Genomic DNA, 24,352 nt, shown 5'->3' with positions numbered 1-24,352 from the left:
TGGGTGTTGGTTTGGTTTGAATGAGATCTGTTGTTCCGTTTATCGGTTATTGTGAACCTGCTCACTGGTCTGTTAAAGCATGAACTATCAGTTTATTTTAATTTGATCCCTGTATCGTACAATGGTGTATTTCACAGCAGAGTGAATTATTCCTAGTATAGTGATGGAGCCGCTTACGTGCTACTCGGGGCCAAAAGGCCCAAGGGAAATCAAACTCTATGCAACGGATTAATCACACCGACTTTTATGAGAGTGTAACATGGGCGTTTGACAACTAGCGACAATCAATTAAATATGACCGATGAAGTCTGTTCGAATCGGTATATTTTAATTAAATAGGTTGATTATTTAGTTGTTTAAAACTGTAACCAGATTTACACAGTTAATACTTCGGATGACCTCGAAGCACTTTATTTCATCGGTCTACTGCCAAATTTTTGCCACTGTCAAGTTTCTATGAGGATGGTGATTGCGGGCAATGTTTGCTATGTTGAAGTCTTTCCTAAAATTTGAACTTAAAATAACAGTAAGGGAACATGGGGAGACTTAATGCAAAGTTATTGTGCGTGTTTATGATTTTTTGCAGAATTTTTAATTTAAGTTTTCCAAAGTTATAAAAGTTTTTCTGCGATCGTTTTTTTGTCAAGTCTACCCACTGCGGGGACGCTTGACCAAGGCCTGGGGAGACTTGACCAAGAGAATTTTGAAAAATCAGTACAAAAAATAATTACATAAAACATACTGTAATTATTTTTTGCCTTTCTCAATAGAAAGGTATTGCAATTGCTCTGAAAACCGACTTTTTAACGGTGGCCCGGAGGGCCGAGTGACATTTACCATTCGATTCAGTTCGTCGAGTTCGGCAAATGTCTGTGTGTGTATGTATGTGTGTATGTAGTATGTGTGTGTGTATGTGTGTGTGTATGTGACCAAAAATGTCACTCATTTTTCTCAGAGATGGCTGAACCGATTTTGACAAACTTAGTCTCAAATGAAAGGTGCAACGTTCCCATAGGCTGCTATTGAATTTCTAATGGATCCGACATCCGGTTCCGGAATTACAGGGTGATAAGTACGAACACGCAGAAAATGTCGATTTTAATAAATTCTGCAATGAATGTATAAAGGTGAAATTTTTTCCAAAATATGACCACAACTGCTTCGATTTGTAGTATTAGGTCACTAACATCCATTCAAAGTCTATTTGGCCACATTGGCCACCATCCTCGGTTCCGGAAGCCCCGGCGGAAGTATCTAAATTCAGAATAACAGTCTCATCGGTTTCTCGGAGATGGCTACACCGATTCGACTAAACTTGGGCTCAAATGAAAGGTATTGCGTCCCCGTAAATGGCTATTTAATTTCATCCCGATCCGACTTCCGGTTCTGGAGTTACAGGTTGTGGCGTGCGATCACATAGCAAATTGTGATTCAAACCGATACTCCGATGAAAGCAAAAAAGGTAAAAATTTCTCTAAAATGTCTCTCAAACAACTTAAATTTGCTGTTCTAGGTCACCGACGGCCAACCAAACTTTCGTTGACTACATTAACCACCATAGACGGTTCCGGAAGTGCCCGGGAAAAGCGGCCATCTTTCAAAATTTACGAACTCACATCAGTTTCCCGGAAATGGTTGGGCCAATTTTCACAAACTTAGTCCCAAATGATAGCTATAATATCCCCATAGATGTCTATAAAATTTCATACGGATCGCTTATATGGTTCCGGAAATATAGACTAAACCGTCCGGTCACATATGAAATTCCCATATAAGCCGGAACTCAAATTTTTTATCAAAGGGGGGACCTCATGAAATTTCAGAAATCGAATTCGTATTTTTGATGCCAAACATCTTTAAAATGCATGAAACGTCGAGATTTTATGTTACCTCGAAAAATTTTTTATGATGATCGACTTTTTGGGACTTTGCCGATTTCGCACCTTTTTGTCTTTCTCAATAGAAAGGTATTGCAATTGCTCTGAAAACCGACTTTTTAACGGAGGCCCGGAGGGCCGAGTGACATATACCATTCGATTCAGTTCGTCGAGTTCGGCAAATGTCTGTGTGTGTATGTATGTGTGCATGTATGTATGTGTGTGTGTATTTTTTTATGAAAATCGACTTTTTGGGACTTTCCCGATTTCGCACCTTTTTTCAGTTCAATATTACCGTGGCTGTTTTTTCTTTTTCAAAATTTTAGAACTCGAATAATGATTTATTTTCCTGTATATAGTAGTCATGTGATGTATAATAATAAAATGTAATATATGCATTTAAAAGTTTTTAATGAATATAAACAACGCACACATTCTCGTGATTCACGATTGAGAAAGGCACAATTGCACCGCTAGGTGGATTAAAATAGGTTTTTTCTATATTGTCGTGATCCTTAGGTTGCAGTAAAAAATATAGAAGGGTTGCATTTCATAAAATTCGATATTTTAATGCATTTCTTTTTAAGGATTAACTGTACTACTTACATTGAATGTTCACACGTCACGAAATCAGTCATATTACTGCTAGCTTTGTTGACTAATACTAAAATATATAGACTGATGTTTGAGGTGGGATTTTTTGTGACGTGATTAACATTAACAGTAGATACCGTCTCGTCAGCTTATTACCACTTGGTCAAGTCTCCCCAACATTAGTTATTGCGTACAATGTCGTGCCAATTTTAGTAACAACTATTCCAATGTTCCGATTTATGTAAAATTATTTCACTGCTTTATAAGGAATAAGATGATATATGAGTAGTTTAACAGTAATTAGTATGGACCTATCTACCATACAAACTTTAATAAAAAATTACACCATTTAATGCAAATTTATTAAATACGAAATACTTTTTATAAGGAAAGGCCTTTTCATTCCAAAAATTATCTATGTGCCCAGTTGCATGCATGAGAATAGCAGCGCTTGGAAAATAAAAAAAAAACTCACTAGTTTTGTACTACTCATACGCGTTCTGTTTCACAGAAAATGAATTTACTGTGGATTATTATAAATCCAACCTACTACAAGAAAAGGATATTATGTTATAATAAATGCTGAACATCATCATCATCATGGTCGAAAAATCCAGCTACTCCGAATCATGGCCGAATCTAATTTAGATTTCCAGCTTACTCGATCTTGAGCCGCCAGTCTCCAGTGTCCATGAACGCCCATCGCACGCGCATCTTCCTCGCTTGCACACAGCCAGCGAGCGTGGGGTTGCTCCGAAGTCGTCGATCTATTCCAGAACCTCTACTGAGCATAGCTTTAGTTGATCAGCCTTTCGGCATTCGCACTACATATCCAACTCACTGTAGTCTGTCTTATTTCATTTGCCTTCCAATGTCAGCATATTTGTATACTTGGCACAGCTCGTGGTTTACACATCTGCGGCATTCTCCAATCTCTTCTGTGCCGCCGAGTATTGAACGTAGAATTTTTTTCTTCAATACACGGAACACTCGATAGTCTACTTCCTCCAACGCCCGTGCTTCATAGCCATACAGAGCAACAGGGAATATCAGCCATTTGTATCTAGAGCAAATTTTGCGCCCATCTGCAAGCTACGGGCTTTTTTCCGACCACGTAAACCATAGAGAATCCCATTCACAGCCGCTACACTTTTTTACTTCGCGAATAACACCGTTATCATATGTCACTAGTGTTCTAAGGTATATGAATTCATCGACAACCTCGTAACCTATCGATTTCCATCTTGGAACCAACACTGTTCGAACTGCCTCGTTTTCTACCAACTACCATGTACTTTATCTTGCTCGAGTATGTAGTCAGGCCGATTTTCGCAGCTTCCGATATCGTCCGTGAAGCCTAGAAGCATGTGAGATCTTGTGATGATGCCCCCGATTCTTTGCACATCAGATCTTCATTTCGCAGCTTCGGACGCGCTATGTTGATCAATAGATTAGCGCAGCGGTTCTCAACCTTTTTTACACCACGGACCTTTTAGAAATCACCCAGGATGGCCGCGTACCCCCACGGATAAAAATCGATTTTGTATGCTATCAATATGTTATTTTCAGTTTTTTAAGAAACAAGACATCAAATTTCGTTCTGCTCTCTGAAAATATAGTTTTCTTCGCGGACAACTACTTCACGGCCCCCTAGGGGTCCGCGGACCCCAGGTTGAGAATCACTCGATTAGAGTATACATTGCCCTGCTTCAATCCATCTAACGTCACAAGCGATTCGGATATTTCTCCGGCTAATTTGACCCATCCAGCGTCATTCCAATTAGCTTAATCATCTATTCACAAAAAATAAGCATTGTGTGTCACAATTCGTTTCATTTCACTGAATTGTACGCCGTCTTGAAATCCACAAACAGATGTTGAGTCCACAAGTTGTATTTCCAGAATTTATCGAAGATTTGTCGCAAGGCCATCCTTCTCCAAACCAGCGTTGGACGTGAAATCAAAAAAAAAATCCCTTACGCATCATCTTGGCATGAATCAATGTTGATCGGTGAAGATGTAAATTTTGATGTTTGAAAGTACGACGTACTCACAACTATTTCAAATATATCGGATGCTTCCGTTAAGCTAGTTGTACAATATTGCAAGCGGCACAACGACTATAAACGACATTTTGTACACAAGTGACCAATAAGAATTATAACGTAAATAAAGTTGGATGTTTGTGTTTCGAATTCCACTCATCAGTAACTAGCATAAGCTTGGGCCCAAGTTAGACGATGTATCAAAACTAATACTCGATTTAGCGCCAGTTAAGTACTGTTACCACACAGTCACACGATATATATGATGCCTAAAGCAACTGGCAAGTTTCGAGTAATGTCCCGCAAACACAGAATCTCTGCTTTACCGACGAGAAAGCGTAAATGCTAATCATTTGGCTAGGGAACCAACCGCCTAATTTTGCCACAACTCATGTGTGTCAAAATTAATATCGATCAATCTATACGCTTCGAATCAATTTCCTTCTTTGTTTAATTTATTCGGTATGTTATCTTTCTTTTTAATTACTGTAACTTAAATTATATTCATATTAACACTCAGTAACACAATCAATTGCATATTATCTCATCACTCACAATCTCTCTCATTCCAAACGTACAAACGTGGCCTTCATGATAACACAAGCCCAGTCACAAACGTGAAAATGCAATTGCCATCATCTACACATACTTACGCCCGCGATCTCACCAACATTAAAACATCCCGGTAATTAAGTGAACATTTTAGCACTTATGCACTTAAAAACGCTGTCTCAAGGATCAACCCAACGCTCGCGCGATTATGAAGCGATCACGTCCGGAAATCTCTACCCTCGATCCTAGCAGCCTGGACTCATGCCTTCAGTCAGACCAAAAAAAATGACGCTCATATTCACTAGACCAGCGGTTCTCAACCTTTTACGTACCATGGACCCCCTTAGAAATCACCCTGGGTTGCTATCAATATGTTTGTATGCTATCAATATGTTATTTTCAGTTTGTTAGGAAATAAGACTTGAAATTTCCATATGCACTCCGCGGACCCCAGGTTGAGAATCACTGCACTAGACAACACGACATGACCGGGAACTCAATTAAAATGGGAGAACTCACGCTTTTCTAGCATCTGAACCATACACTAAAAATTAAGTATTAGAATCACGCGCATCATGGACCAAACAAAAAGTAACGCTCAGATCAATTAAGCAAAACATTACATGGCGACACGACCGGGAATTCTAGTGATATGGAAGAACTTACTCTCTCCTAGCATCAGAACCGTACACTGAAAATTAAGTATCAGATTCACAGTACATCTTCAGTCATCTAAAAACACACGCGAATATGCGAATGGACACACGGTTAGAAAATCCTAATTTATACATGCTAAGTCACATACACGCGACAAAAACATTTACATACAAATGCTTGAGCGTTTCGCGATCATCCATCCAACCTACACTCGCGATCTTGCAAACATTGTAACATCCCGATGATAAGGTGAACATCTCAGCACTAAATTTTCAAGTGTGAATCTACAAACTCCCGCGCTAGCGCTATCATGAATCGACCACTTCCGGAAGCCTCTATCCTCTATAACAGCAGTATAAATCCATGCATTCAATTGGACCAACAAAAAAGATAGCTCTCGTATCCACTGAACAACACGTTCCATGGCGACACGAGCGAAAACTTTAGTGATATACGTAACTCACTCCCTATCAGAATGTGAACCGTACACCGTAAACAAAATATCAGAATGACGGTCCGCGTGACCATCCAAGAACACACGTGAATATATGAATGGACACACGATTACAAAATCGAATTTATACACGCGAAGTTACATAGACGCGACAAACACGTTAACATAAGAACGCTTAAGCCTTTCGCGATCATACACGTACATCTAAGCCCGCGATCGCGCAAATTTAATAACACCCCGGTAGTAAGGTGAACGTTTTAGTACTTACGAAATGACAAACGTGGTCTGAAACGCTAACCCACAAACGTCCGTGTTCGCACGATCATGAATCGGCCACGTCCGGAAATCTTTACCCTCCGTCCTAGCAACTTAGGTCAATACATTCAGTTGAACTAATCAAAAAATAAAGCTTATGTCCACTAGACAACACGTTCTATGGCGACATGATCTGGAACTGGAAGTATCAGATTCACGATCCGCATGCGATCATCCAAGAACACACGCGAAAGTAACACGGTTGTGCACACGCGAAGTTACATACACATTAGCACACACTACATACAAACGCACAGGCGATCGAACACATCAACGTACAAACGCTCAAGCCCTTCGCGATGATACACGCAATCCTAAAGTGTCTACGCCCGCACATATCTGAACCATACAATGAATACCACATTCAGAATCACGGCCGGCTGCAATTTGCCTAAAGGGGTTACATACCTTTTTATTTTTCAAAAAATAGAATTTTTTTTATTGCTTCATCTGGAAGTACAACTCCTTGAAAATATTTTCTCAAATTTTTATCGATATCAGAGAAATAGATCGAAAGTTATAGCGCTTCATCTACCAAGAGCAGTGGTGACTTGAAATTTTAAACTTGATTTTCTTGAAATGTTGTTTTTCAAAAAAAGGTTTTTCCGTGATCTCGATTTCCGAAAAAAACTCCTCGATCGATTTTCTACAATTTTGTTTTCAATTTATCGTAATAAATTTTTCTCGTGCTTTAACAATGCCTTTTAAAATCAAAAATTTCTGATTTGTGGAGTAGAATTTTTTAATACAATTTTTGGAGCTTAAAACAGCGATTTTTTAGGAAAAACCTGTATTAATCCACCTAGCGGTGCAATTGTGCCTTTCTCATTTCTCTAAACTATGGCACGGAGGCTTTTTATGTTCAACATAATTGTGGAAATGTCCATTACATTCTTAGTACACTTTGCACTTATACACAATGGCTTGCCAGTCACGAACTTGATGAGCTACGTGTCGACGGTGAAACACTTGAAACTAAAAAATATCGTACTTCAAAAGCCTTATCAGCATTAGATCAATGTTATCTGCTTGCTAACTTGTCATGCGGGGGTGGGTATGTGAGGAGGGCGAAAGTTCCATGAACGAACGACTCCCCAGCTTAAATTGATATGCTTTGTGATATAGTGGTGGTTTAAAAATGGGGTTGAAGGGGAGGGGTATGAGGGCTGGATGGGGTGGTGGTCTGAGGGGTGATTTAAGGAGATTTTTAAGGGAGGGGAGTGAACAGTAGAGGGAACCCCTCTCCTTAAACCATCAACTACGCCCCTGCTAAAATCCAGAAACCTTATGCGAGTCAAAAAAAAATTGGCCGGGATTAGGTTGACGTTTTTCAGAGTGATTGCATAACCTTTCTATATGAGAAAGGCAAAAATGTGCCAAAATCCAAAAAAGTTAATCGTCGTCAAATTTTTTTTCGAGTTTGCATCAAATTTCGACGTTTCATGCACCTTGAAGACATTTAGCATCAAAAATAAAAGTTCTATTTTTAATTTTTCCTATAGTTTATATGAGAAATTTTTGTGTGGCCGCACTCTTAAACCCGTAATTCCGGAACCAGTATTCCGATCGATCCAAAATTCAATAGCAGCCGATGGGAAGGTTGCACCTTTCATTTGAGACTATCTCCTATTGGGCAAATCGGTCCAGCCATCTCTGAGAAAAATGAGTGACATTATTTGACACATACGCACATACACACACATACAGACTTTTTCCGATCTCGACGAACTGAGTCGAATGGGATATGACACTCGGCCCTCCGGGCCGGGATTAGGTTGACATTTTTCAGAGTGATTGCATAACCTTTCTATATGAGAAAGGCAAAAAGTTCCCGAATGCAGGAAAAAATATTATTTATTCAACTAATCGTTAAGGTACGAGGAGTACTCATGTACTATCGGAATTTTTTGAGCTTTGGGATTTTAGTTGATCTATTGGTTTTCAGCGTGATCACCGCAAATCTCCTAAATATAAAAGAGTTTCGGGGAAAAAGCCATAACTTCGCAAATTATCAATATATTTTTATAAACTTATACTTTTATTTCACTGAAAAACGTACTACCAAAATATTATAAGTTTGATGTTATGAAATCATTGCTTTATGCCTTTACGTAAATTGAAACTTTCTTGACATTTTTCGCACAATGCGATGTAACTCCCTTAATCAGTGTTTAGTGGCTGACATTTCCCGTCTCGTCTGCAATTGTAGTGAGTGTTCCTGACGGGGAGCCCTTCCGAGAATCTAGCTCTAAAGTTCCAGGAGCTAAACTCTCTAAAAAACAAAGCCACAATTGTACAATATTTTGTCAAAATTCCATAGCAAAATACTAAAAATTGCGCAAATGACAGCGAATCTTCGGAGGCGCCTCGCCGAAAACTAGCTGCATTTGTTTTTAATTTTACCCGATTTTTGAATTTTTCGTAGTACTTTGAAGCTAAACATTCGATTTTAGCTAATCGATTGACATATTTTTGTTGAAAAATGCTAAAAAATAGTAAAAAGCTCCTATCTGGGTAACAATCTGAAAAAGAGCTGTGCAAAATTTCAGAACGATTCGTCTAGGAAATTTAGAGTTATGGTTTACATCGCATTTTTACAAGATGCCTCCTGAAGATTCAATGCCGCTCACCCAATTTTCAATATCTTGCAATAAAAATTCAGCAAAATGTGGTTAAAATGTTGAATAATTGTATGGAAATTGACTGAAGAGACTGACACTTTCTGTACCGCCAAATTTTTTTTGAGTGTCATTTTTTCACCGAAAATACTTCTTTCCCCTTGAGTTAGATCTGGTGACCTTATTGCACAAATTGTTTTAATCCAATTTTTCCCTTGCAGGATTAAATATTGCAATACAACGCAGCAAAATATCTGCTTAAGATTTGCATATAGGGCAGTCTTAAACAGTTGTTGTTCTATAAGGAAAAGGCGAAATATTGTGCTATTACTGTGCAGAGATTGGCGACCCATTTTCTGGATTACTAATGATATGATATAGTACCAATGTATAACGGTCAAGTTTGGAAGCCACTAGTCATACTATTAGAATGCTTCAGTTGGCGGTCATTTTACGCAATAATTTGCAACGCTTTCATTTTTTTCTATTTTGGTATGATGCATGAAAAGGAGGAATATTAAAAAGCTGTTTAGAACCTTAACGGAATTTCTAGATAAACATGTGAAAATGGCATATGTACATATGAGAGCCTCTCTGCGTTTACTTTCTCCTTTGATTATTATGGTGTCAACATAAAACTATCCAACATTGTTTCAACGAATATCGAAAGATTCTGATGTTGTCTAGCATATTATGGTAAGAGTTAAGGAGCAAACGTAAAAGCGGCTGAGTTATTGACGGAAGAGAAAGTAAACAAAGAAAGACTCTCATTTGGACTTATGTCGTTTGCACGTGTTTATCTAGATTTAGTTCTTTTACCATATGAATGTCTAACGAAAATTACGTTCAGTTAGTCTTGAACAAAGGTACCCCTCATCCTTCGCGGTTATTGCGCTGGTTTTGCTATATTGCATACGTTCAATTGCCATGAAACATGCTGAATGTAATTATCAAGAGATATCTTTAAATTAGCAATATATCGGCTTCATGATTGCTCTATAATTGCACTAAATACAAATATAAAGCATAGACACTTTAAAGATCCTTGAAGCATGTATGCGTTATATCAGATTTTATACGAATATAGAGCTGGCGATAATGCGACATTTCAGCTGTGTTCGTATGATGCTAATATAGAGCATTATTGCACTGTGAATGTAAATTGTAAACCATTAGTACAAATGTATGTGCCATATTGTGCAAAGACTTATGGTAGTTATGGTTAATTGAGATATTTGGGAATGTCAGCCGTTCCCGCTGTCTTCAACGAAGCGGCTACAATGAAATAGGGAGTGATTGAAAACGTATTCAAACCACTAAGTTTTAAAGAACATCCTTAGAAGCCGCATTATCTAAGTTGGAGGAGATATTCGCAACAAAGACAGACGCCACAATTGTGCAAACAGCTCACATACATACACAAAATACACCTCGAAAGCAGCCCCTAAACAGTTTTTGCACCACCATGCTAACTTTCCTTTAAATATACTGAGGGTTACATTCAGTACAATATGGTCACTCTTATTGATTGTCTACAACTACTGGAGCCAAAGAATACTATTTTGCTTTCATCAGTCCACAGAATATTTCGGCATTTTTCTTTCAGCCAGTTCGAGTGAGCATTCCCAAAAATAAAACAATTTTAAATATGTCTTTTTTTTAATAATGGGGCATTCCCGGGACATTTGACTATAAATCGCTAAGTACCCGCTGATTCTATATGAATTCTCTTCTTTCATTAAACTTGTAAACGGAAAACACTCATGTTCTGTTAAATTCTGTGCTTGGCCCAATTAGTTACTGAAAGCGGTTGCAAATCAGAATACAAAATCAAAAGCGAAATGGTTGTATGAAAATTAATTACAACTTTAAGTATACCAGGCAAGATGTAATGCGGGGCGAGAGTAATAGCCGGGGACTTTTTTCTGGCAGAGTTTCTCTAAATGCTGTATTTTGGTTTATTTGTACTTATATCAGAGAGAATAGAAAAGCGAATAGTGAACCTTTCCCGAAGCGAATTTTGGCAATTACTTTCACAGGTAGTGCTTTAAAGGACTCCAATACTTACCCTACGTCGGATAAGCTATTAGTATTGTTTATTTACGTTGCTCGATTGGTCTGTTGAATAAGGTGTTTTTGGATTCGCACTATTCGTCTCTTTCCCACATCTTTCTGATTCATATCACATCGGTGTACCAAGTGATATCAGCGCTAATGGTAGCATACTATCGCATAATGTTGCTATCAGTTAAAACTATAGGTTTAGTAACTAAATTATTATTAATACATTGCCATGTTTTGTTACGTTACTTTGCCGTGAATTCAACATACATTCCCTATTGAGTCGGATGTACCTTCTCTGTTCCTACTGATTGTATAAACAGCTGCACAAAAAGTATCGTTGTCACTACAATGCCATCAGAGTTGCATCTAAAACACATTAGCTCTTGTCATAAAATACCACGGAAACGTGCAACACTTGACGTAGACGAATCAAGATAAGTAGCTACACGTTAGTCACATGGCAATTAAGCATCTACCGGGGCTTTCAGGGTAGTCTATCTCACTAATAATGCCTATGACATCACCAACGGTCATCGCTTACGCAAAAAGTTCCCCAAGTTTGTTTACCAATCCAATATTTGTTTTGCATGCAGCGCCTCAAGGTCAACCGTGTTATTGATCTCAACAGTGTTTTACTTCAGTTCTGCACTAAGTTACCATCTCTCACTACATTGAAATTTGTTACTGTTGAAACCCGAAACATTCGGAAGCATCCCGTTGGCCGGATGGAATCTACACGCTCACAAAGTAAAATTCGTATTCTTTCTCAAATCAGCTGACTTGGCTTCTCCACAAAACAAAAGTATAGCAGCGGAATGTGGCCTTCCCATACTATAGTAAAGTGAAAGTCTTCAGAGGTTCAGTCTTTAAGAACCCTCCGGCTTCAGTTACATTTATCACTACTTTTTGTTTCGATTTACAACTCAACGATGATTACCTGTTTACTACTCCCCGCTATCAGCACCAATCATTCATAACCGCAAACACATGGTTTCACTCGCGTTCGATTGTTTGTACACCGTGCGCGATTATGCCATCCAGTTGAATTCCAACTGGAATCTGGAAAAAAGGTTGATTAATCACGTCCAACACTGTCCACACCGTCCGCGCACCTAATCTAATTGGAAGCACAACGAAAGACAACACGCACTTATCTTTGCTAAGGTATTGCAATGACGACAATTCGAAGTCGTGGAGTGCAACCAAAACAAAATCGGCTCCTGCCAGTGCCAAGCAGGTTTTGTTGTTATGTATGTTTTCAAGTTATTCTCTGGTGTTAGCGTGTATGCACATGGGAGAAGCCGTGAGTACAAACGACTTGAGAAGGTATAAACAATACAGGAGCGAATGAGATGGATGATAGGGGAACGGCATCAGCTGATTCAGTTGTTCCAATTGGATTTCTGTCAAAACTTGTTACGTCGAGGTGGGCAGCAACGTGCGCGCATGTTCCTCTTCTGTCATACACGCGGTCCGAATGGTACCGAAAATTGACACACTGAACGGCTGTGGCGCTCTTCAAGTAAACAACCGATATGCTTGCCGGTTTGATCTAGAGCAGTTTTTGCAATTGGAAATTGGTTCCCAGCGGTTGTTTGTTTTACAGGTTGGACTATGTTGATATGAATAGGGTTATTAAATTATGTGCTGTTTATTGTTTTTGTTTCGTTTCACCTGGCTTTAAAGATCCGTAGGTGAACGCTTGTTTTAGTTTATTCGGTTAGCGAAGCAAATGTCAAGTAACGCCGTGAGTATCAAATCTCAACCTGTTTACTGTTGCGTAGGAAATCATTTAAATGTTGTTTCGAGATTTCCACGGGAATTGCAATGTGCACTCGATAAAAGCCAGGTTTTTTTAAATATAAAGTTTAAAGTCGCATGCATATTAGAAAAGCAAATTCTATAGAACAGGTCATAATTGGTTTATAAAAAAATATTATTATAAAACGTAGTAACATAGTAACATAACAAAAAAATATTTGTGAAGATTTTGGGGTGTCAACGATAATGAATTAATCGAACGGGTTTAGTTTTAATTCAATTATAATGGTTAGTTAAAAGTAGGCATTTCATGAAAATTTTTAATGCTCAAATATCTCAATATTTGGCACAAAAAAAATATTTCTTTTGGTAACATCCTCGCTTTATTCGTACTTCTCATTAATTTGCAGAGTTATGCACGCAAACTAGTTTTAAGGGGTTACACCGTTGTAGAATTTAAAAAAAATCTAAAATGTGCTTTAGGTTCTACCCAAAACAACAGGCGACAATGATTGCTAAATGTTCAAATTTCCAATTCTGCCGCAACGCCTCTTGTGTATACCCCGTGCAGAGCTGCAAATTTTCACCGGGTTGTTTCGAGCTTGAAGTTGGAACAAATCTCAAATCATGCCCTACACAGTAAAAAATCCTCACGTTGATGGAAAGTTATTTGCAGTTGTAGTTGCAGAGCACTACGAAATCAACAGCAAATTACTTCCATTTGAAATGTGTTGCACATTGCTTCTAATAGATCTTGCATTTAACTATATACGTATTCCTTAAGGTATATTCCATTATGGAACAAATAATTGAATAATAAATTAACCACAAGTAAAATATACAATACTCACGTTCTACATCACTTTGGAAATGCAAGTTTTCCATTTTTGCTCCTATTTCCGAGCATGCGTTTGTAGTCGATTAAAGACTTTAGTGTTTTGACACTTTTGACACTTGTAATTAAAGATGGAACCACTCAAAATCAATAGATTAGTACAGTGGTGCGAATTCAACGGATATTCATTTCAATTTAAAGATCATTTTTATTAAATAGCTTTCAAGAACCAGGTCATTCTGATACGAGTTATAAATCCTTAGAAAATCAATGCTAAATAACTTCAATTGTCAGTGATACATGATAAACTGATTCAAATGCAATATCATTTGAATTAGACGTGACAATTTTTTACCGTGTACTTTGTCCAATTAGCGTTGTTCATTTACATCATCCTATCAAACAGCCGAGTTGCTCAATCGTTTTCCATTCATTTTCAATTTCGTTGACCCTGTGAATATCTTTCTACTGGGGTATTGACTATGTTTTTCAAGCAAAACTACTCTGAAAATACTTCTTACAGTTCATGTAGGCTTCAAAATGCAAAACATGTCAAAATTTAACCTAAACTGGCCTCTACAGAGCAGATGACAACTTTGGTTGGTGAATGAAAAATCATCAATTTGAAATGAAGACGTACGGTTTAGTTATGAAAATCCCTCCAACTTGAAAGTGAATGATTAAGGGAGGCTTTAAATTTGATTCATGGTTAGGTTTGATTGAACTGAAAGTTGGCATTTGGAAATGAAAATTTAAAGTATTAAATACTTTAACCGCGTTTTTCTCAAACCACATTTTTTGATTTGGCCGTAAACGTATCTCGAACAAATGATTTTTTATCGTTTTGAAATTTTTATAGTATATTCGAAATTATTTATCTTGTTTTTTTATTGTTTATTTTAATCAACAAATTTTTGTTGATATTTATGACATTTTGAGCGGTTATTTACTAAAATGAGCGCCATTTCGCGAAAAATGCAAATATTAAAAAAACGTCGCTTGCTATTATTATAAGAAATCGAAAAAACTTTAGTTGTGAGCTCTAGGTTAAAACGCTTTTAATCCACCTAACAGTGTGATGAGACATTTCTTATAACTCTTATCACTCTCTTCGGATATTATATCGTTTGAGAACATTTAGAACTTGATGCTTCGCGATGTTTTTGATAACACATACTACATGGGATAGTGGCAGGACTCAGAGAATCACTCAAATCAGCATAGGACAACATCAGTGCTAGAAATCTCAAACCAAATCAATGGGAAGGCGAAAAAATGGCCCATAAAATAGACATACAAACGAATTATTGCTAATGCTCTGTTAATAAAATATCTAAATTCCTCAATCAATGCATTGTGGTGGGAAAACTGATTTTTCTAAAGGGGTTATGTATATTGTACTGAGCCAAAAAAAAAATCGATTTTTTTTAATCGATTTGAAGTTTATACTTTACTCAAATTTCCAACGCGACTGAGAATTAAGAAATCAACGCTTTTTCTTGAAAAAACCCACCATTCCACTATGGGTCACAAGGGCGGTTTTTCGGTACAAAAATCAATAACTTCCAAACCGTTCATTTTAGAGAAATTATGTCTGAGAGAATATTTTTGGAAATTAAATTTTCTTACTTTTAAAGCAAAATGTAGCTATGGTGGTCCTCTCAAACATTATTTTCGAAAAATTATGTTTAGAACTAAATGGTGTAGCAAGGTATTTACTTCAGCAAAGTTGTAGAAAAATGTTTTTCAAGTAACATTTTCAAATGCATCAAAGTTATAGCATTATAGCATTATCAGTTTTCATGTTATAATTATTTTTCTTCTTTATCTTAGGGTGTCATTTTAGTGTTTCTGAAAAAGTCAGTTTTTTAACTATAACTTTTTAAATAGTTAGTCTATCTTCATACTCTCTATGAAGCAATTTTAATACTCTTCATTGCGCATATTTCTGCTGAAGAATGTGAATCGATATCATTTTTCGTTATCGAATTACGATCATTTTTTTAAATAAAAATGATAGTTTTCAATGACCTCTAACTCAGAAGGTTGCAAAAACTAGCAGCTAAATTTGTACTCTTTCGAAAGTGCATCAAAAATACTGTAAAATATCTCAAAATCAACTTTTGCTTTTTTGGTCATTCAGCGAAAAATGTTGACATCAACATTATGATTAAATGACATCAGCATACGGCTGTTTTTAAGGGTCTGGTCATTGCCATTTAGAACCTGCTTTACTAGATCAAAAAGTCGAGTTGTTAAATGATTTTTTGAGCTTGTCAAATATATGTACACAAATATTGAAAACGTTAGGCTCAGACAGATATTTATTTTACTATTCTACGTAACTACTTTATTATCATCGTCATCCTCATAATTATTATAATCACAATCATCAACATCATCAGCATCGTCGTCGTTATAGTTATCTGAATCGTGTCTCTTTTCTCAAAGTGCTAACTCATTTAATATTGAACTTATTTCAGTGCGTTTACTGTATCGGGATCTTCTAACTGCAAGAACCGGATTAGACGAGTCCATTGCTCTAAAGAAAACATCTTCCATGTTCGCGACTCTTGAACAATTTCTACCGTGACTCAGCCGATCGTTCCGAGCCTCAGCTCCTTGTTCGCTCATGAAACTTGTTGGTAATGGAAGTGTTGACATAATATAAAATGTAGCGCATTTTGCCTTAAAAAGCAAATGAATTAAGGATTACCCTTCATTCTGTTCTAAGTAAGCGACGAATTTCTGTGAATGCTGGTTTGGGAGGAAGAGCAGTTTGAATCTTTTGTAGGAACTGTTAACGGCTTCTCAAAATATTTCGAATTTTTATCGAGCACTTTCGTCTCAATTCGATTACTGTCTTTCCAAAATTGATCAAACCTTTTACATGTTTTAATTGTTACAGCTTTTGCATTCTGAGTGAACTTATTTTTTTCATTTTGTCCCACATCAAATTATCTCATTATTTCCTCAAACACAACTTTTATTTTATTTTTATTTTCACCTTTGGCCACTTTCCAGAGATCGAACAACTTTATTTTATCCATTTTAACAGCACTAATAATACAAAGCACTACACGCGTTGATCAAAGCAGTCGTCGGCTACTGCGATTCGATTCATGAATGAGATTGATACCAATTAAACTGTCACGACTCGTGGTGTTGTTGTTTATATTTGACATCGAAGGGCAAAAATGCTGACTTTGATTTTGAAATATTTTATAGTATTTTTGATGCACTTTCAAAAGAGTACAAATTTAGCTGCTAGTTTTTGCAACCTTCTGAGTTAGAGGACATTGAAAACTATCATTTTTATTTAAAAAAATGATCGTAACTCGATAACGAAAAATGATATCGATTCACATTCTTCAGCAGAAATATGCGCAATGAAAAGTACTAAAATTGCTTCATAGAGAGTATGAAGATAGACTAACTATTTAAAAAGTTATAGTTAAAAAACTGACTTTTTCAGAAACACCCTAAGTTAAAGAATAAAAATAATTATAACATAAAAACCGATAGTGCTATAACTTTAATTCATTTGAAAATGTTAACTGAAAAACATTTTTCTACAACTTTGCTGAAGTAAGTACCTTGCTATACCATTTTGTTCGAAAAATAATTTTTCGAAAAGAATGTTTGAGAGGACCACTCTAGCTACATTTTACTTTAAAAGAAAGCGAATTTAATCCCCAAAAATATTCTCTCAGACATAATTTCTCTAAAATGAACGGTTTGGGAGTTATTGATTTTTGTACCGAAAAATCGCCCTTGTGACTCATAGTGCATTCAAAGAAAATCAACAGTGCATATTTCCAGACTTGGTTTTATTTCCAATTTAGAACTATTGTGTTTTTTACATCCTAGATTGCATGATTCAGTGATCGAAACCCAAAACTTCATGAAGTATTTGAAATTATTAAATTAAAATTTGTGTTTGCTATTGAAATTGACAAAATGATTGTATATATAGTATATAGTCCCTTTGGCGATTGTTTACTTTTTCGGTCCCACCTATCAGCATTGAAGTATCGCCATTACGTTTTTTTACAATACCAATTTTACAATTGGTGGGGGTTTGGTGAAAATCGATCTTAATGTCTAAACGGCATAATTCCGAAACCGTAATTTTTGAAGTTTTAAAATTATGCAGAATTAATTTTTCAGAAAATAGTAACAGAGCAAATAAGTACCAAAGTCCAAAAAAATCAATTTTTGTCAAACGTTATTTTTTCGAGTTTACATCAAATCTCAATGTTTCATGCATTATAATGTCATTTGGCATCAAAAATACAAATTTGATTTTGAAAATTTTTCATTTCAGTTTATATGGGAATTTGTTGTGTGATTGCACTCTTCAACTCGTAACTCCGGAACCGGAAGTCCAATCAATAAAAAATTCAATAGCAGCCGATGGGAAGATTGTACCTTTCATTTGAGACAAACTTTGTGCAAATCGATCCAGCCATCTCTGATTAACAGAGGTCACATTTTTTCCACATACACACATACACACACATACACACACATACATACAGACATACATACACACACAGACATTTTCCGATCTCGACGAACTGAGTCGATTAGCATATGACACTCGGTCCTCCCGGTCGGGATTAGATCGACGAATTTTAGAGTGAATGAGAAAGGCAAAAACATTTTAAGCAATTGTTGAAATTTAAGCATTTTTCGTTGAGCAGTTCTATGTTTCATAGAATTAAATCAATTTTAACTTCGCTTCCTATTAAATAAAGACCCTTATTACAGTACATCTCTACAAAAACGAGATCAATTTGAAAATAAATCTGAGGATTATGATTGATTACAGAACTCTGGAATTTTCTATTGGAATGTTTTCAGACAGGAATTTGATATTGATGCTATTAGACAACTGTGAAATCAAGACCAAGAGATCAGTTACATATCAGGACCCCATTCCGACAATTTATCAAAAGTCCTCATGATGTTTACAACAACAGGTTATCAATCTACGGATCAGATAATTGTTATTGTAATATTGAATTAAATCAGTCTGCATCAATAAATTTTCAACTTCAATCCAATTTTTTTTTGGGTGTTGTGGGGGGGGGGGGGTTATATGGTGTTAAACCCCAAAACCTTCTCTTGGCTACGCCGTTGCTTGGAGTTATTTATTTCGCTTTTCATTTTCCGATATGTTTCAGATCGATCCGATGGTTATAAGTTAGCAAAATTGCAGTCAGAAAGTTCGCACAAATGAACATTTTTGTACTGATAAGTTATCAAGTTCCTTCCAGATAACTTGGAAGTGTTCGGTGATTATTTCTAGCGGTTGTAGATAGTAAAATGAAATACAAAATTCGTTTTATCGAAATAATGTTTGGCTTATTTCAATGGATTATTACTATATTGAACAATAAATAAGCGACAAAGAGTAATCAACAAACAACAAGCCATAACTTTTAAAGTATTCAAAATAGATATTTGAAGTCTTCAGTAACGTTATTCGCAAAAGTAAGAGCTACAAATTTGCTGAAGGTATCATTTCGATATAATCACTTCCAAAAAAAATTGTGAAAATATCTCACTCATAGGGGGATTAATCAGCAAAAGCACAATACCAAAAGAAAGGGCATATTGCCTCCATTAAATTCTCCGAAGATACTATTGACCTAAAATAAGCCGTTTTGGCGTTAATAATAGATTACATGTTTTTGGTCATATTTCTGGCTATGGGAAATGATAAAAATCTTTCGTCCGCATTTAATGTTAAATATCTCTTTTGATAATAGTCCGATTTTAACAATCTATAGCTTGTTCGAAAGGTATTCGTTGAAGCTGTCTAAAAACATATAAATTGTTAATCTACATTGTCAATTTCGGCAGATAATTTAAAAAAACTGCAAAAAACGCCATTTTTGCGCATTCAAGCATTCATATCTTGGAAACTAAACATCAGAATCAAAAACAAATTAATAGCGTTCATACTGTTTTTTAGTTCTTTCATTTAAAATTGGTTTGGATAAGATCGGTTCAGCCATTGCTGAGAAACACGAATGAGAATTTGTCCGTTACATACACACACACACACAGACACACACACACACACACAGACATTGTCCCAAATCGTCGAGCTGAGTCGATTGGTATATAAGACTCGGCCCTCCGGGCCTCGGAAAAAATCTTGAAAGTTTGAGCGAATTCTATACATTTCTTTTATAAGAAATGTAAAAAATACGGGAGATAGGTTAAAAATTAAGGGAGTGGGTTTGCATACAAAAGAATCTGCAGTCATATATTGTAGAGAACCTAACGTGTGGAGTTAAATATGCCAAAAGCTTACTAATGCGTCCTTACCTGGCCGCCAGGAATAGCACCTTTCAATAATGTCTGAATGTTTGAAGTTTTGGTTCACTAGATAATTTTCTACAAATATTTTACCATGATGCAATTTGATGTGGTACACCCTTTACTCAACGTCTTGCCGATTCTGCAGTGAATAGACTTTTCTACGGCTCATGTACGTACACGCCACATGATCCAAATACTACATCACAAGCTGGTGGAAAATAATAAACAAAGACGGCAAGAGTAAATGGGATTGTTTTCAACCAGGAAACTTCATTAGTGTTCGTGAGACCGGTCGACAAGAACTCAATGTTTTCTTGCTAACCAGTACTTCGTTTCACACCACCCATCTAGTCTCCGTCGATGGACTTATATTACACCGACGGAGAGTTCCACAACTAATCTGCTATCTCCCTAGTAAGTTCAGTTACTCATCTGGTTCAGTTCAGGCTACTAGAAATCGCTCCGCTGCTAGTTGCAAAGGCAAAAATTGTTTCCTTTTACCTAGTATGTGAAACGTGAACAAACAATGAGTGACAATACAATGCAAAAGTATCTCCCGTTGCGCGCAAACTGTGTTGCTGTAGACTTCTCGAAATGTCCGGTAAGACCATCAATTCGTGAAGTGGAGCAAATGTTGAAAGTGAACATGAAGCTCAACGTAGCAGAAGTTAATGCGGTGCAATTCCATCATTTACGTCATGCGATACTGATTATGTTCAAAAATATTAGTCAAGCAGAATCATTCGCTTCTCAGAACAACATGAAACACGTCATCGAATGTCATTACATACAGTATTCCAACGTATATAGATGTTGATAGCATTGAAATAAAGATACATGACCTGGCACCACGTACTCATTCCTCCGTTATCAAAAAAATCATGTAAAAATACGGAGAGGTGTTACAGAAGATACTTGGACGAACTTCTTCCCAGGACTCCGCAACGGTGTTTGTGTGGTGAGAAAGCGTCCGACAAAACCTATTCCCTCTTATTTGACTTTTACATGCGCATCACCTCAAGGTGTTGAATATTCTCAACGAACACTAATCACGTACCCAGGGCAGATTTCTACATGTCAATATTGTAATCAACCGCTGCACCACGGGAAACCTTGCGCAGAGACTGCTATAGAAATTCCACGTGAAACGACCAAAGCCGGTATACAGTCGTCGTATGCTAAACCACAACCGGTTGGTAAACCAACGACTGCGAACCGGGCATTCACTAACACCAGCTCAACAACGATCGAACCCAGTACCACTAAACCAACTGCCATTACCAACATCGAAGTAACAACGATTACAGCAAATGTTTCCAAACCAACAACCAACATCACTAATAAGCAATCAAATACCGATGAACAAGGATTTACAATAGCGACCCGTAAGCACAAAACAACGAATAGGAACATCCGACCGTGTGCAACATGAATGCAGTACCGATGACGACATGGACATAAACGACAACACGAGAGAAGACGAACCGAATGACCCCCAAGGTGCAGCAGACAACGCACCTAATATTTCACCACAAAGGAAGAGGATCTCAACCAGCAGTAGTAAGGTGCGTCAACAAGACCCGAAGAACAGACTGTGGCGATATTTTTTCCATTTTTACGTATTATTAAATCACAAAAAATCAACGGTTCAGTCGTGCTAACGCATTGAGCCGTGTCAAATATATTTAAATCTCCCCAGTCCCTATCCGACTTCTTATATATCGTGTATTTTTCCGCTAGTAATATTCCCCAGACCGAGTGATACAGATGAGGATCACCCCGGCAATTACGCGTACCGCCTCCAACGATATCGTTCTGTACGTTCACACGCGACACAAACAGCCATTAGGCGAAACGTGCTTGTTAACTACGTCTGGTTCGGCTTTATGTTCAGCGCAACAGCGCACAGTGGTTCCATTCCTTAAGAGAGGCGGTCATAAATATATTTAATGCAAATTTTGATACAAAACTGCATTTCTATAGTAAATTTGGGTCGCAGAATTCAAATTTCGCAATAAAAAATCGGTTATATCCACCTAACAGTGTAATACGGCTTAAGATTCACATTTACTTTTTTTTGTTCCAGAGTTTTTTTACTATCGAATAGTACAAGTTGTGCTGCGCTGGTAAAAAATAAATAGTTATTCATTGAAAGTTCTCTAAATTGTAGCTTCTGCACCTGAACGCAAATATTATGATATCGTCTTCGGTGAGCATAATATCTCGAATTTTAAATAAATCGTGTATTTTTTTCCTTTAAAATGATGGTTTTCGTGAACAAACAATGTGTTTTCCTACAATAAAAATTATCCCATAATAAAAAAACCGAGTACCAGCTATTTTAAAATGGAGAAATACTACCTGTACTTGAGAACGTAGTTGTAATACAAAGTGGAGTGAGACATTTGCCTCGTACATCGAAGATTCCATAGTGACATGTGTTTCAAAGAGAAGCGTCAAATAAATCGATATAACTCAAGTTCTAATGATTCGATCGATAAGAAATTTCGGGAAAATAACAAAGAAGCTATATAGTTTCGAGATCAGTAGTAATTATTATCGTAATATAATTTGACAGTCTGATATAAAGTTTTTCGTCTTGCATTATCCCGTTAAACATGTACAACATCTTAGATTTTCTAGGCATTCTGGGCGCAGAGATGCGCAGCTGAAACCTAGTTTAAGTGGAAGTCTGACGACCATTTTGAAAAGAAGTTCGGGAAGGATATCGAGGGACAAAGTTAGTTAAAGTCATATTGAAAATTTTTAGGTTAATTTTTTCTATTACTTATACAAATAAACCCATAATTCTGCTCTCCTTACACTCCAAAAACTGAACATTATCATTTAATACAAAGCTAATAGTAGTGTTATCTGAAAAAAAATTGAATATTAAAAATTACAGATCGACAAAAACATTTTTCTGGCGAGCATTCGATTATCGATATTATTTACATTATCGGTAAATAACGAGCCACCCTATGCATTCTTCTATATACTAAAAAAACCAGTTCAGTATTGACAAAATTAATTATGAAGCTATAAAATATACATACAGAATGATGCAATCGCAAGATAAAAACACGCCTTCGCCGAAATATTTTGTTTGCATTATTGGCCTATGGGGGGACCACTGTGCAGCGCGGGCCAGAACGGCATACCTCAGTAGTAAAGATGAAACGCCCGGAAGGAGACGTATCTTGCTGCATCTCACTCTTACAAGGTTCGGTTTGATCCTTGCCACTGTGTCAATTGTCCTCGCTGCTCTACACCCTGAAGCTTCGTGCTGTTGAACACGTTCTTCATCTCGATCTACAGTTGAAATCTCTTTTCGGAATCCAAACCGTCTCTGCGATAGACTGTACTCCCTTTAAGTATAGTTCACCAACCTGTTGAGGATAACCCAAAAGTCCAAAAGTTTACCAAGAGTATCCAGCGATCTGCTGGCGGCTTCCTTCATCTTCCGGATCTTCCATCCCGCTGATAGGTAGCCTTTGTCTAGGCATTTCTATAGTACTATTCTGAACATATCCAGAAACGTCAGGATCGCGGTCTTTAGTGCCACGTTTGGGATACCGCTCGGACCGGGAGCTTTCTTCGTTTTAGTCCATATTTGCAGAAACCGGTCGTTGGGGATGCAATTGTCACTAACATTTTCATCGTCTGCATCGACATACGTTGTGGGTGAACATGCAGTTGGTGCGTACTTCGGTAAGAGACCCTCGACAATGATTTTCAATTTGTCAGTGTTATCCCAGGGGTTGGCGTTTACTTCTCTGCACAGTTCGTTATATCCGGTGCACTTCCTCAACACTATCTCACGTTTAAAAGCGGCCCCGGCCACCAAGAATAGCACCTTACGCTCTTCTGTAACTACCTCTGCTCATACTATCTGAACACGTCTTCTGGCTTTTAGGCAGACAGCACGGAGGATACTTTACCTTCCGTTCCACCAATACGCCGGACGCTGCAAACTCCTCGGTTTAAATTACCTCGGTATTGTTACTTCCAATTCGCTCGCTAGTGTTTCCGACAACTTATCGGCGTTCGGAATTGGAGTGGTTCTATCTGCACGGAGTGCTCCGGGCCATGTAGAAGTCTTCCTTATAACACTACAGCTCCACCGACCAATAGTATAGTGGATTGCCTTGTGGCCGTTATGTTTGTACTAATGAGCAATTCATGTCATCCGCCAGCGACAAACTGCAGAATGTTACGTTGGTGATGGATCACCGATCGTCTTT

The sequence above is a fragment of the Topomyia yanbarensis genome, chromosome 2 (genome assembly GCF_030247195.1).
Source record: "Topomyia yanbarensis strain Yona2022 chromosome 2, ASM3024719v1, whole genome shotgun sequence".
Lineage (NCBI taxonomy): Eukaryota > Metazoa > Arthropoda > Insecta > Diptera > Culicidae > Topomyia > Topomyia yanbarensis.
This window is presented reverse-complemented; position numbering follows the sequence as displayed.